This window comes from Elaeis guineensis, chromosome 12 (assembly GCF_000442705.2).
Source record: "Elaeis guineensis isolate ETL-2024a chromosome 12, EG11, whole genome shotgun sequence".
Lineage (NCBI taxonomy): Eukaryota > Viridiplantae > Streptophyta > Magnoliopsida > Arecales > Arecaceae > Elaeis > Elaeis guineensis.
The window spans coordinates 27,910,738-27,926,537 of NC_026004.2; positions in this window are offsets into that span (position 1 = coordinate 27,910,738).

A 15,800-nucleotide genomic window follows, 5' to 3' on the forward strand; every position below is an offset into this window, starting at 1 on the left:
ATTATAAAATAAAATGTTAGATAAGTTTTCATTATAAGTAAAAATTATATTTACATGATGGTTGGCTATCATTAACAGTGTGATGGTGGTGCCATTAACTTTCCTTAAAAATCAAGAAGGAAAGTGATGCCCCCTCCCAAACACCATTCCCCTCCTCTTCTTAATTTTGTCTCCTGCCCCCCATGCCACCAATTGGGATGGAGATAGCATTAATGATGCCAGCTGTTGATCAGTAATCATTGTTCTTCTCATTAAGTGCTTAATTTTGCTGCTCCCATACATATTTGTCGAGGTAGCTCCTATGGATCAAGGCCTCAATCTCATCATTGAGCTAGGAGCACTCTTCGGTGTCGTAGCCATGATCGCAGTGAAAATAGTAGTACTTTCTCTTGCTCCTATCCGAAGGAGACTTCATCGGCCCAGATCGTTATACATATCTTTAGCCCTCAATCTTCATCAAAATCTGAAATCGAGGAGTGGACAGAAGAGTGTAGCTGCCGAACAGCTAGGGAGGACTCATCGAGCGATAGCTCTTTCACAGTTGAGAAGATTCTCTCTTGATCTGAGCCACTCAAGGATATTCCCGATTCCTCTTCTTGCTGGAGATCTTCTTTTCTTCCGCCTATCTATGAAGTTTTCAAACTTTCTCCACCTGAGCATACTTTTGAGCTCAGACCAGCAAGTCAGCATAGTCCCTTAGAAACTTCTTATCGAAGGAAAAGACAAAGCACTCATTCTGCAGCCCTCGCTTGAGCTCTGACATTGCTACTGACTGGTCGAGGCACTGCACATCGAACTGTTAGATGTATGATTTGGAAAGCTAATTATTGACTGACACATTGTATTATTCTAGGACATATTTTGTACTCGATTTGATGAAATTAATAAAATAGGCATTTTTATTATCTATTCATGTGTGATGTGTCTGTGAATCGTTTAAGGGGTTAATGGATAATGATATATATTCTCAAGAGTTGAGAATTTGAGACATATATCATTATAGATTAATTCCTAAATTGCTCCTGATCATTAGATCATCACAGAGATGGTGATGGACCGTCAAGATCGATGCATAGATCGCTTTTCTTTAGGATAAACGAGTCTCGAGTCTACAGTATAAAGACACTAGAGCGAAAGTGCAGGTGCTTACTAGAGAACAACGGTATTGAGCATGATCAAGAATGAAAAGTCACTTAGATATCTACTCACTCCTCAATGACTATCTCAATGTTGTAGTTGTGTGAGTGGTTCTCTAACCTATAGTGCCTCGGCTGCTCACAGTGGGGTTGCTGTAGTTTGACAATACATAAACATGATCTCTAGCCATTCGGAACCTTACGGTGTTTGTTGACTGCAGTAGATTCACTGTAGGAGTAGGGTGTGTACTCATAGAGGATCTATTGTTCTTAGTAGTTGAGGAATAGTCCTATGCGATCTAAGAGGCTGAGTCCTTACGTCTGTGGCCACAGCAGTGTGATGATGAAAAAGAGTTTCTATGAGATTCATGATTGAACTCAAGCTAATTAAGTCGGGCATATGATAGATACTTAGGGTTTAACGAGTTTTCATGACCTGCATCCTATCGTGACTCTCGATAGAAGAACTGAATCACACGTTAACTATACCTAGAGGTTCTACCTTCAATTTTACTAGATTACCACTACATATTACTAGATATCACTGGTGGATTGTAAGAACTCACTAAGATCATTCTGAATCGATGATCCTTAATGGATGTGAGTTGGAATTGTTCCGATCCGTCGAAAAAAATTTTCGATGTTGCTTTGTTAGAGATCATTATAAGAATCACTATCCGACAGAATAGAACCTATGGGATCACACATAAAAAGAGTAGACCAAGTCATTTGATTAGATCAAGATCAAATTATCCATTAGATTGATGACTTGGATCAATTTATAAAAATTATAAATTTAGTAATTATTAATTATTAGCGTTAGGGACTTAATTACAAATATTGCAATGTAAATTGGCCTAATTAAATTATGGATCAAGTTCTAATTAATCTAAATTAGATTTAATTTAATGGGACTTGATTTAATTTGAGGCTAATTGGGTTTAATAATTCAAGTTGAACATGGATTCTAATCCTGATTGGATTAGGATTGTCAGCCTTTTTGAATTGGATTCCAACCAAACCTAAATTGACCTTGGACCTCACCTAATTGGATTAGGTTAAGAGGATCTCAGTTTGATTAAGATTCTCTCTCCTATTCAATGTGGAAAAGAAAAGGAGATGAGCCCTTCTCCTAGCACGTGCAAAGAAGGCACGCCAATAGTTGGCACCCCCTCCATCTGAGTCTCTCTCTCTTGATTAATTTTGAAAATTAATCAATTCCCATCTGATTGAGAATCAGATGGAGAATTTTCTTTAGTGATTTTTCTTTTATTTTGGCATAGAGATTGAGAAGGAATTGGATTCCTCCTAGGATTTGGGTGTGGGCCTCCTTGTGGCCGCCCACCCTTGCACCTATAAGAGGGGCGTTCCATCTCTTGGACGCCCTAACCAACTATTCCATCAAGTTTCCATGGTAAAAGGAGAGAAAATCAAAGAGAAATAAGAGAGAAGAAGAGAAAGGGTTCTCTTCTAGCATCTTCTTCAAGGTCCTGCACAAAGGTGTTCATGTAGTCTTCTTCTATGATGAGATCAAATCTTGCAGAATAGATCTGAAATAGACTAGCATCTCGGTGATCAAGAAGGCTTCAGACTCACCTCAGCCCTATGTGGATATCCGTAAAGGCCAGGCACGTGCATGGCTACAAACAGAAATAAGATTCTATCCAGATTCGACTTGCAAGTGGATAGCGATCTCAATGTAAGATTTTTAATCCTCTTAATTTTTGTTTTCAGATCTATAAATCTGATTTTATCATGCATGTTATATCCTTTTTAAGTGATATTAGATGTGATCTAGGGCATGCAATAGATTAAAATTTTAATCTATCATTTCCACTGCATGTTTATAAGATGAAAAAAATTCTGCATGCTAAAATCGCCTAAATCCAATAGTGATATCAGAACCACAGATTTTTAACATGCATGAAATAGATTTAGATTTGATTTCTATTTTTGATCTGATAGTTATGATTAATAGAAATCAATTTTGTGCTGCTATAAGGTTATCCTGATATAGGATTAATCCCCTATATTGTAAAAGTTATCCTAGCATAAGATTGATCAATTTTGAAAATAATTTTCAAAATGAATAAATCAATAACTTTAGATTTAAAAATTGATATATGAGATATATCATATTCCATATTAGATCTGAAATTAAAATAATTAAGGTATGCATCAGATTGCTATAAGATTATCCTGATATAAGGTTTATCCTTTATACTGTAAAGATTGTCTTAGTACGATACGAATGAAGTCTTTGAAAAATATTTTTAAAATATTTTAATCATTATTTTAATTTGATTATGCATGTATGAGATATATGCCATATTAGTTTTAAATTTAAAAATTATATATGTGATATATACATTTCATAGATTTTAGATCTAAAACACCATATATGAGATATATGACATTAGGTTTAGATCTAAAATTATTTTGAGATCATAAGTCATTAATTCATGCAATGAAATATCATCTAAAAATTATTTTTAGAATCTAAATTTTATGTTTATGCATGAGGTATGGCTTGAACAATTAGGTCTAGTGATTGAACTACAATAAGGATCATTGATTAGATCAGATTAAAATCTATTATCGATTTTGAGTAGTTGATCGAACCTAATCAATGGTTGGTTAGGATTAGGTCAAAGGGGCTCAAAGTCGACTTTAGTTATAGTTGATCGTATTGATTCATATTTTGATGTGAATTGATTGACTCAAGATCGAATTTGGCTCAATGAATCAAATCCGAGTAGCTAGGCTAACCTATTCAATTCTAATTGATTAATTGATGTCTAAGACAAGTCTCGACCTGTGATTTTTAATTAAGAGCATGCTTACTTGGCCATTTTGATGGTATCTAAGATAAGTATTAGCAGATCCTCTCACCGATCTCACTTACCTAGCCAACTTGATCGATTAAGTTTTGAATAAAGTTGCTTAGTCATTCGTGTTCACCCATGCCAACTAAGATCATCATACATGAAATTGTGCTGACCTGAACCTGATCAATCAGACATGAGATTGTGCTAACTAGATGAGACCTGAACTTAAATCTCTCCACAAATATTAAGTCCTAGATCTTCCACTGTTGTAGATGTGCGGGCATCGTACTGGTGTTGATTATTCTCGACTGCACACAGTGGTTCAATTGCACCAGAAAAATGCAACCATCCTATTAACATGAGATGTTGCTAGATAATGATGGTGTTGGGCCCAATGTTTCAGGATAAAGGACCTAATGATGGCTTTATCTATGCATGGAACGATGGATCTGACTTAACTAGAAATTGGCCCAATATTACGGGCACGTTGAGGCTCCATGACTTAGAGACCAATTACTGTATCATGCTTGAGAAGCATTGGATGATAGTTGTCCACTCATCGATATAACATAGCCCAATATTTTGAACACGATAAGATGCGCGTATATCGATGGGATCATAGTACCAATTACGAATCTTAGTTGGGTAGGGATTTTCGCATCTCCACAAGGGAGTATGAGAGATCTGTGAGAATAGTGAGAGTCTAATTTATTTCTTAAAGTTCTTAAAGTAAATTTTAAAATCGAGTACAATTATCTAACTTGAATCTTTACTCTTCACAGTTAACCATGTCAGCCTCCAACCCTTTAGCCTGCATTATAGAGTCCAACTGACTAGTTGGCCTAAATTATAAAGACTGGTTCAGAAATCTCAAGATTGTCTTGAGTTTGAAAAAATTGGGCTATGTCCTCGACCAGGACCCCCTATCTTACCTGACCATCCAAGTATCCATTAGACGGCAGTACAGAAAAAATAGATGGAGGACGACAATAAGGTGAAGTGTTACATTCTGACCTCAATATCAAATGAGTTGTACAGCCAGTATGAAGATATGCCTACTGTCAGGGTCATGATTGCTTACCTATAAGACTTGTATAGTGAGCAGAATCGCACTGCACGCTTTAAAGTCTCTAAGAGACTTTTTAATATCAAAATGCATGACGGACAGTCTATCCATGATCATTGTTTGACAATGATCAAGGACATAGAGCAACTTAAGAAGCTGGACATTCCTATTCATAGGGAACTGCAAGTGGATTTGATCCTCCAGTCCTTTACAAGTTGATTTGCTCAGTTTGTTATGGATTATAATATGAACAAATTGAACTACACTTTGCCTGAGTTGAAGAATATGCTGGTAAGCAATAAGGAAACCTTGAAAAGTTCAAGGGGTACTATTTTAGCTGTGGAGCATGCATCTTCCTCCAAGAGAAAGTCTATTTGAAAGAAGAAGAAGCCTGAGAAGAAGCAGAAAAAGGAGAGCAAGCTGAAAAAGAAGAACACTCTAAAGAAGGCTGCTGCTGGCAAAGGAAAGTATTTCCATTACGATTCAAAGGGCCATTGGAAGAGGAATTGTTCGCTATATTTGAAGAGCTTGAAGAAAGAAAAGGCGGACACACCTTCGGAAGGTAAGTCCGATATACTCGTTATTGAATCTAACCTTACTGTTTCCTCTACTTCTAGTTGAATATTAGACTCTGGATCGAATGCTCACATATGTACTTCTTTACAGGGTCTGATAGAAAGTAGATGGCTGAGGAAAAGAGAAATGATCCTACATGTCAGCAATGGAGCAAGGATTGTTACAGTCACCATTGGAACATACCCTCTATGATTACCATTAGATTTTAGGTTGATTCTCAAAAACTGTTATTATGTTCCTGTAGCTAATAGAAATTTGATTTCTGTGTCTTGCTAGCACAGGATAAATTTGTATTTAATTTCAATAAAGATTTTTATTCTATTTATTTGAGAAAAAAATTGATTACAAGAGCTCTTTTAATTGACAGTTTTTATCATTTGCATGCTAATGCATCTGTGAATATCAACGAGCAATTAGTGAAAGCTGTAGAACACAAAAGACCTAAAGATGACCTGAATCATAAGTTTATGTGGCACCTTAGACTTGGTCACATTGGAGAGGACATGATTAACAAACTGAAAAATGATAGGATCCTTGAATCATTGAGTTCTAACTCATACCCAATTTGTGAATCTTACTTTTTAGAAAAAATGACTAAGTTATCCTTTATAGGACATGGAGAAAGGGCCACTGAACTACCTACCCTGATACACACTGATGTGTGTGGGCCATTTGATGTGTAGGCCAAGGATAGTTATCAGTACTTCATTACTTCGATTAATGATTATTCACAGTATGGGTATGTCTTTCTTATGAGACACAAGTTTAAAGCTTTTAAAAAGTTCAAAGAATTTAGACATGAAGTAAAAAAATAAACAAAAAAATTTTTAAGATTCTTCGATTAGATCGAGGAGGATATCTTAGTAAAAAATTTTTAGAGTATCTCAAGGATGACGATATAGTCACATATGGACTCCTCCTGATATGCCTCAGCTCAATGGGGTATCGAAAAGGAGAAATAGGACCCTATTGAATATGATTAGATCCATGATGAGCTTCACTGACTTACCTATGTTTCTTTGGAGATATGCCCTACAAACTTCCATTTATATTTTAAATAAAATTTTCTCTAAATCTATTCCTACCGTACCATATGAGATGTGGCATGGTAAGAAATCAAGTCGAGTCATCTCAGGATTTGAGGATGTCCGACCTGTGTCAAAAGATAAACAGCAAACAAGTTAGAGGTTAGATCTACAAAGGCCGCTTCATAGAGTATCCTAAAGAATTAGTAGGATACTACTTTTACCTCCCAAAGAATCACAATGTGATTGTGAGCCAACATGCAATGTTCTTGGAAAAATAGTTTATCCAGGACGGAGGTAGAGAGAGGCTAATTGAGCTCGAAGAAAAAATCTCTGAAGAGTGGCCAGCTTTAGATCAGGTTGAACCCATTGAACCAGTAGATGTAGTTGTTCCTCCACCTCGTATACTAGTAGGGTCTCTCGTTCTTGTGAAAGGTACTTAGGTATGCTCACAGAAGATGTAGAGAAGTGTTCCTCGTAGGAGATAAGGATCAAGTAGTTGATCTCAAAACCTATAATGAGGTGATATCAGACATCAACTCCAAGAAATGATTGAATGCTATGAAGTCAGAAATTGACTCAATGCATTCGAACAAGATCTGGATCTTAGTGAATCCACCAGAGGATATTGTACCCATTGGATGTAAAAAGATCTACAAAAGATAGGTGCAGATGGTAAGATAGAGATCTATAAAGCTAGGCTAGTGGCAAAAGATTATAGTCAATGTGAAGGCATTGACTATCAAAATATCTTTTCATCTGTAGTCATGCTGAAATTCATCCACATACTGCTTGTCATTGCAGCTTATCATGATTATGAGATGCGACAGATGGACGTGAAAATGATATTTCTTAATGGATATCTTGAGGAAGATATCTATACGGAACAGGCCTTGGGTTTCACTTTCAGTGATGGAGATCACAAAATCTGCAAGCTGCATAGATTCATCTATAAATTGAAGCAAACTTCTCGAAGTTGAAATACTCGTTTCAACAATGTAATCAAATTATTTCATTTAATCAGGAATGAAGAGGAGCCTTGTGTTTACAAGAAAATCAGTGAAAGGGCCATCACATTCCTCATATTGTACGTGGATGACATCCTCCTTATTGGGAATGATATTTTCATGCTAACTTTAGTTAAGAGTTGGTTGTCCAAAAAATTTTTCATGACAGACCTAAGGGAAGTATCTTACATTCTAGGAATTAAGATCTATAGAGATAGACCAAATAGGATGTTTGGCCTTTCACAGAAGATGTACATAGAGAAAGTACTAAAGAGGTTCAGTATGGAGAACTCTTAGAGGGGACTACTATCTCTTAGACATAGCATTAGTCTCTCCAAGAAGATGTGTCCTAGCACATCTTAGGAGATTCAACGAATAAGCAAGATCCCTTATGTTTTGGAAATAAAGAACCTCATGTATGTCATGTTGTATACACGACCTGATATAGTACTTGCTGTGAGTGTCACGAGCAGGTATCCGCCAAATCCAGGTGAAGAGTACTAAACTGCTATGAAGAATATCCTTAAGTGCCTGAGAAGGACTAAGAATTTATTCTTAATCTTTAGAGGATGTCCTGAGTTACAGGTTGAGTGATACACTGATTCAAACTTTATGTCTGATTCTGATGATATAAGATCTACATCAAGATGTGTATTTCTATGCAATGATGGTTCTACTAGCTAGAAAAGTTTCAAGCAGCCCATCATTATGGATTCTACAATGAAAACTGAGTATATCGCAGCCTCAGAAGCTATAAAAGAAGCATTCTAGTACAAGAAATTCATTGCAGAGCTCGAAGTGATGCCATCAGATGCCATCTCCTTGTACTACAACAACAACGGTGCCATTGCCCTCGCTAAGGAGCCCAAGTCTCATAAAAAATTCAAGTACATCGAGCAGTGGTTTCACATTATACACGACTATCTCGAGAAAAAATACGTCGAGGTATAAAAAATAGACTCCGCGAACAACACGAGAGATCCACTGACAAAGCAATTGAGCCAGCCAAAGACTTTTAGCCTACCTTGAGAAGATGGGTCTTAGATATATGAACAATTAGTTTTAGGTCAAGTAGGAGATTGTTAGATATATAAACTAGAAAGTTAATTATTGACTGACACATTGTATATTTTATACTCGATTTAATAAAATTAATAAAATAAATATTTTTTTTATCTATTCATATGAATATGTCTGTGAATCGTCCAAAGGGTTAATGGACAATGACACATATTCTCAAGAGTTGAGAATATGAGATATGTGTCATTGTAGATTAACTCTTAAATTACTTTCAATCATTGGATCATTACAGAAATGATGATGGATCCGTCAAGATCGGTGCACAGATCGCTTTTCTTTAGGATAGACGAGTCTCAAGTCTATAGTGTAGGGACACTGGAGCGAGAGTGTAAGTGATTGCTAGAGAATAATGGTACTGAACGTGACTAAGAACAAGAAGTCACTTGGATGTCTACTCACTTGTTAGTGACTATCTCAATGCTATAGTTGTGTGAGTGGTTCTCTGACTTACAATGCTTCGATTGCTTACAGTGGGATTGCTGTAGTTTGACAATATATAAACATGATCCCTAGCCATTTAAAGTCTTACGGTGTTTGTTGGCTGCAGTAGATTTACTATAGAAGTAAGGTGTGCACTCATAGAGAATCTATCGACCTTAGTAGTTTAGGAGTAGTCCTATGCGACCTAAGAGGCTGAGTCCTTAAGTTTGTGACCACAGCAGCGCGATAATGAAAAAAAGTTTCTATGGGATTCATGATTGAACTCAAGCTAATTAAGTCTGGCATATGATAGATGCTTAGAGTTTGACAAGTTTTTATGATCTGCATCCTATCGGGACTCTCGATAAAAGAACCAAATCACACGTTAACTATACTTAGAGGTTCTACCTTCAATTCTGCTAGGTTGCCACTATATATTGCTAGATATCATTGGTAGATTGTGAGAACTTACTAAAATCATTCTGGATCGATGATCCTTGATGGGTATGAGTTAGAATTGTTCTGACCCATCGAAAAAAGTTTTGGATGTTACTTTGATGGAGATCATTGTAAGTCTCACTATCAGATATAATAGACTCTATAAAATTACAAATCATCAATTAGATTGATAATTTAAATTAATTTATAAAAATTATAAATTTAGTAACTGCTAATTGTTAGCATTAGGGACTTAATTACAAATATTGCAATATAAATTGGCCTAATTAAATTATGGATCAAGTTCTAATTAATTTAAATCAGATTTAATTTAATTGAACTTGACTTAACTTGAGGCTAATTGGGTTTAATAATCCAAGTTGCACTTGGATTCCAATCCTGATTGGATTAGAATTGACAGTCTTTTCGAATCGAATTCGAATTAGATTCGAACCAAACCCAAATTGACCCTAAACTTCACCTAATTGGATTAGGTTAAGAGGATCTCAGTTTGACTAAGATTCTCTCTCTTATTCAGTGTGGAAAAGAGGAGAAGGCGCACCCTTCTCCTAGCATGCGCAAAGGAGGCGTGCTAATAGTTGGCGCCCCCTCCATCTGGGTCTCTCCCTCTTGATTAATTTTGGAAATTAATCAATGCCAAAATAATTAAGAATCAGATTGGGAATTTTCTCTAATGATTTTCCTTTAATTTTGGCACGGAGATTGAGGAATTGGATTCCTCCTAAGAGTTGGGTGTGGGCCTCCTTGTGGCCGCCCACCCTTGCACCTATAAGAGGGGCATTCCACCTCTTGGGCGCCCCAACCAACTATTCCATCTAGTTTCCATGGTTAAAAGGAGAGAAAATAAAAGAGAAATAAGAGAGAAAATAGAGAGAAGAGAAAGGAGAAATAAAAAAGAGAAAGGATTCTCTTCTAGCATCTTCTTCGAGATCCTACACGATGGTATTTATGCAGTTTTCTTCTACGACGAGATCCAATCATGCAGAACAGATCTGAAAGAGGCTAGCATCTCGATGATCAAGAAGGCTTCGGACTCGCCTTAGCCCTGTGTGGATACCCATTGTGGCCAGGTATATGCGTGGCTACAAACAGAACCAGAATTTGATCCAGATCAGGCTTGCAAGTGGATAACGATCCCAATGTAAGATTTTTAATCCTCTTAATTTCTATTTTTAAATCTATAAATCTGATTTTATCATGCATGTTAGATCCTTTTTAGGTGATATTAGATTTGATCTAGAGCATGCAATAGGTTAAAGTTTTAATCTATGCTTTTCGTTGTATTTTCATGAGATGAAAAAAATTCTGCATGCTAAAATCATCTAAATCCAACACGAGCATAGTGACATTGAAGCATTCAACGTAGCCGCACAGTGACTCATCTTTTTCTTCTTAGAGAGAGAAGAGACTATCTGAGTTTTTTGGTTAGGGTCAGCAGTTACTAAAGTGATTAATGAACCACCTATCAAGTTGCTCGAATGAATGAAGGGATCCTGATTGGAGTCCAAGATATCATGCCCATACCGACTTTCTAAGGATGGTCGGGAAGACGAGGCAAAAGAGGGCATCCAAGGCATCCTATAGCATCATGAGGATTTTATAACCCTGCGTGTGGTCAAGGGGGCCCGTGGAACCATCATATGGCTCCAGCTGGTGTACTTTGAACCGATTCGTAATCGATTTCTCCAGAATGGCCTGAAAAAATGGTGGTTAAGAGTTGAAGTCGAGGCCATCTGATGAGGCCCATTCTGGACTTCACCGAGGTGATGTTCGATGTCTTGAACTCTCCTCTAGAGTTCTTCCTTCTGTCAAGATCTTTTAGGTCTAGAGAAGCAGGCTAGAACTGAATCATCAGTGGAGGAACAGCTCCTCAAATGTGTCTCCTCCCTCTAACTTCAATAGGATAAGGAATGGGCTGCCATCTCAAGGGAGTGATGGGAATGTTGTTGGGGAGTGAATCTCAGACTCTGAGAGTGAGATCGCCAGCTGAGATGGTAGGAGAACTCCATGCGCTGTTGTTACCGCTCTGTCACCTGTTATAATTGCTACACAGCACCTGAATCTGGTGAGCCAGGTTGTCAAGTGGCGGCGAATCCGTTGTAGCCAGGGGTTGCATGGTAATGGCCCAAGGGTGGTGCTATTCTAGCTACGATGGATAGATTATCGATGGGAGGAGGCAGAGTTTTGCACTCTCGTTAGCACCATATTTTCTTTTCTCCTAAAAATAGATAATAGGCCATTCCTCTAATGCCAATCTATTACTGCAATATTTCAAGGAGGTGCTGATGTGGCTGGAGTTGGACATCGATCGAGATCTACAGACGTCGGAGGGTACCTACAAAGAAAGTCCACACTCACCAAGGATATTCTGGTGGAGGACCCTCCGATGCTTAAATTAATTAGAGCTTTGAAAATAGTAAAGAGAAAATCACGAGTCGAAAGAATGGAGAGAGATCTCCTATCCCCTCCATTCGAGCTTGTCCTCCTCCAAGTGTTTGAGTTTTTTTACTTGCTTATATGAGAGTCCCCTTCGTATCTCTTTTATTTGGAAGTCAAGCTTGCAGGCTACTAACCAAAATCTGTAAGTTTATTAAGCCTAGCTCTACATGTCATTAGGCCACATTCTGGCTCCTTATTGAGAGAAAAATATTCTCCATCTTCTTTAAATCAAGATTGTTAGTCGTAGATGTCAGACGCAGATTTTGCCTATGCAATTGATCGAATTGATAGTTCTCAGTTTACAGCTGATGTGACCTCACAATATGATCTTCGATGCATCTCAATGGAGGATTAGTCCTGATCGATGAATCTCCTCTATAACAGTAGTAATGTTAGGTTTTATTATAACTTATTCCATAAGATAAAACTAAACTTTGGAAGGATTATAGGAGAGTACTTCAATATATCATCGATGATTCCCAAAAGATGGAAGTGAAAAAACATATTTTAATTGATAAGAAAGCAATTAATTTGGACTATCTTGTAACTCTAGGCCACAATGTGCAGCCGCAAACTAAATTCTATCGGCCCGCCATTGCTTTGAGCAAAGGCTGAAGTCGTAATATCAATCCATACAATTTGATCCTCTGATGCAAGGATCACATATCCAATGGCACATATCAGTTAAGAGATAAATCAGAGCTTTCTCCTAATCATGGAGTTCAGCTATTCTGTTATTTAAAAATAAAAAATAAAAAATAAAAAATAAAAAATAAAAAAAATCTGTTATCTATTTTATTTCTAGAAACTACGTATCAATTTACATAAAGATATATTCTAAATAGATGAATGACTAATTTATCAAATATATATCAATTGATTTATTATATCATAAAAATTATATATCAATTTGTTGAAAGATATGTATTAGATAGCTATATAACTAGTAAGCATACGTCAACTAGCCATGAACTGTATATTAAAATACTATGTTTTTAAAATTATATATTAATTTATCTAGAAAAGATTATTAGATAGCTGAATGCTTAATTTTCTAGATTATATCAGCTGGCTATGGGTATGTACTAATGAATACTATATCATTTCCTGAAAATTGTATATTAGTTTGTTTGAAGCAGAAATAAGAAGAATATGAGAGAGAAAAGAAAGAGAACAGAATTTACGTTTTCTTTTTTTCTTTTAATAAATAAGAGAATGGATACACTTCATTAGTAGGAATTCAAATTGTTAACAAAAATTATTGGACACTAGCATGGTCCTATCTTTTTGTCTGAAAAGTAATAAGACTAAATAACAACCAAGTCATAAGGCCTTATTCCTATATTGGTGGTCATAATTTGGGCAACACTTCCATCAAATAATTTCAGGTATTCACTAACATGATTGAGCTTGGTTCGAGCATAAAACTGGCATAAAGTTCATCGGATAATTTTAGGTATTCACTAACATGATTGAGCTTGGTTCGAGCATAAAACTGGCATAAGGTTTACACCGAGCATAAAACTGGCATAAGGTTTGTAAACCTTATGTCTGCCAAATAGTATTTGGTAAAAAAAAGGCATAACCAAGGAATCGTTGTCGGTCAAACTTGCTTAAAGAAACATAATTATCCCAAGAAAGAGCTTTTTTTTTTTTGGCAAAAATGTAAATTTTATGTCTTTTTTTCACTTTCTCACATATAAGAATTATTAATTAAAATTCATTTTTTTTACCAAAAATAAATAAAATTCATTCCAAAAATAATACTTTGGCCATTCAAACACAAAATCAAACAAAAATTGGCCTAAGTTATGGCATAACTATTTCCATAAGCATAACTTTAGAATAAAATATAAATAATATATTATATTTTATCTTGATTTATAAATATTTTTCTGCACCTTTAATGCCAATCCTATATTTTTTTAATTTATTGTAATATCTCTACCTTTATCCCAATTAGGGTAGAGCTTGCTGTCGGTACTCTTACATAGCAAATTTAGAGTGAGGTGATTGATGTAGATTTATTAAATTATTTTAAAATGAAATAAAATATGACATTCATTGAAAAGAGTCCAAAAACTAAAATAACCAAGTTTTAACCTCCCCAAACCTTTGTTCCCAATATGGTCATACAACCCTCACCAGCGACCATCCAACCATTGCTGCTACCACCCCCATCCCTGGGCTGTCACTGCTTCTATCCTCATCTCCTCCTCTGACTTCATCTTCTTTTCTCTCTCCCTCTCTTTCCTTCTCTCTCCCTTCTCCTCTTCTTCCTCTCTTTCCAAAAATCGGATAAAGAAGATGAAGAGCACTATCGAGAGCTTTTTGGTTTCATTTGGAGGGTGGTGACATGAAGCTAACAATAGCTTCATTTGGTACTTCAAAGTTCAGAGAACCACTTACAGGTAAGATGAGATGATAATACACTGAAGACCATTTTAAGATTATCCAACAGATTCTATACATTCGGAAGCATTTTAAAACCCATCCAACATCAAGCGAACATGTAGCTTTGAATAAAAACCATTAAATTAATTAGGCCTGATAAACAAATCCAAGCAAACTAATTTTTCTTCATGAAGAATGCAGAATGGTGGGAGAGACAATAACATGCTCTCGGCAATGTTGACAAATAAGCTAATGGTGTCCCATAATGAGTTGTGTTAATCAGTTTGCATATTGCCAAGTTCATATTCTAATATAATAGTCCAATTATCTTCCCTGCAAGAGAAAAAAAATACAACAGAAATGGTCCAACCAATATAAGTGAGGAGAATGTCAAATACTGTTATTACGTTTCACTGTGGTATGTTGTGTTTGTGTCTCTCTCTGCATGCATCCCATGTTACGTCAGTGAAATATAAGGTTTTCTGGCATCTACTGAGCTGAAGTCTAGCATGTTCTAACACTGACTCTTTAACTCAGTTTTTGCCTATGGGTGAAATATAGATGGTGAATTGGGACGGTTGCAACTACTCATGGAAGACTGAGACCAGATAACAAAGTTCATAGTATGACCATAGTTTTCTGTCCTCGATGAAATGGTGGTGACAGAATGTCACATTACCTTAAGTCGAGAACATCAAAATAGTCCAATTAGTTAGTAAAATACTATTTCAAGCCCATTTTTAAGAGCTCCGATTTGAATATTTTGAAATATTGGAGAAAGCGGCTCAAGATGAAATTGATAGAGAGAATTTGCAAAAAGATCTAGCTGACTTGCAGGAGAATTTGGCTGAGAATGTTGAGAATAGGGATTGGCACAACGTTGAAAATGAAGCCTCAAAACTATCTGATTTGATCAGTAGTATACTGCCAGATGGTGATGGATCGGAGGCTCTCTGGTACTTACTAAACGTTGGGAAGGATTGTTGAGGAAGCTTATAGATAAATATACAAACCTAGCTTTAAAAAAATTGTTTATAACAGTTGGAAGAAAAATGCTGTTTATAAAGTTGGTGAGGAATAAAAAAGATTGGGAAAAAAAATAGAATTAAGATTAGGACTTGGATATTTTAATCCTTAAAACTTTTTAAATCCACAACACATTTCAATCTATTTTATATTAACCCAACAAATCCATACCAATAATCTAACTCCAAATGGTGAGCTCTACCTCAAATATAGAGATCATGGAAAACATTTCAGCAAATTGAAAAATATATTGATAGTGCTGCAATTAAAGATGCAAGAAAACATTTACAAATCCAAAAAGAAAATACATAACGTTACTTACTTTTTATCCTAATTGTTTCACA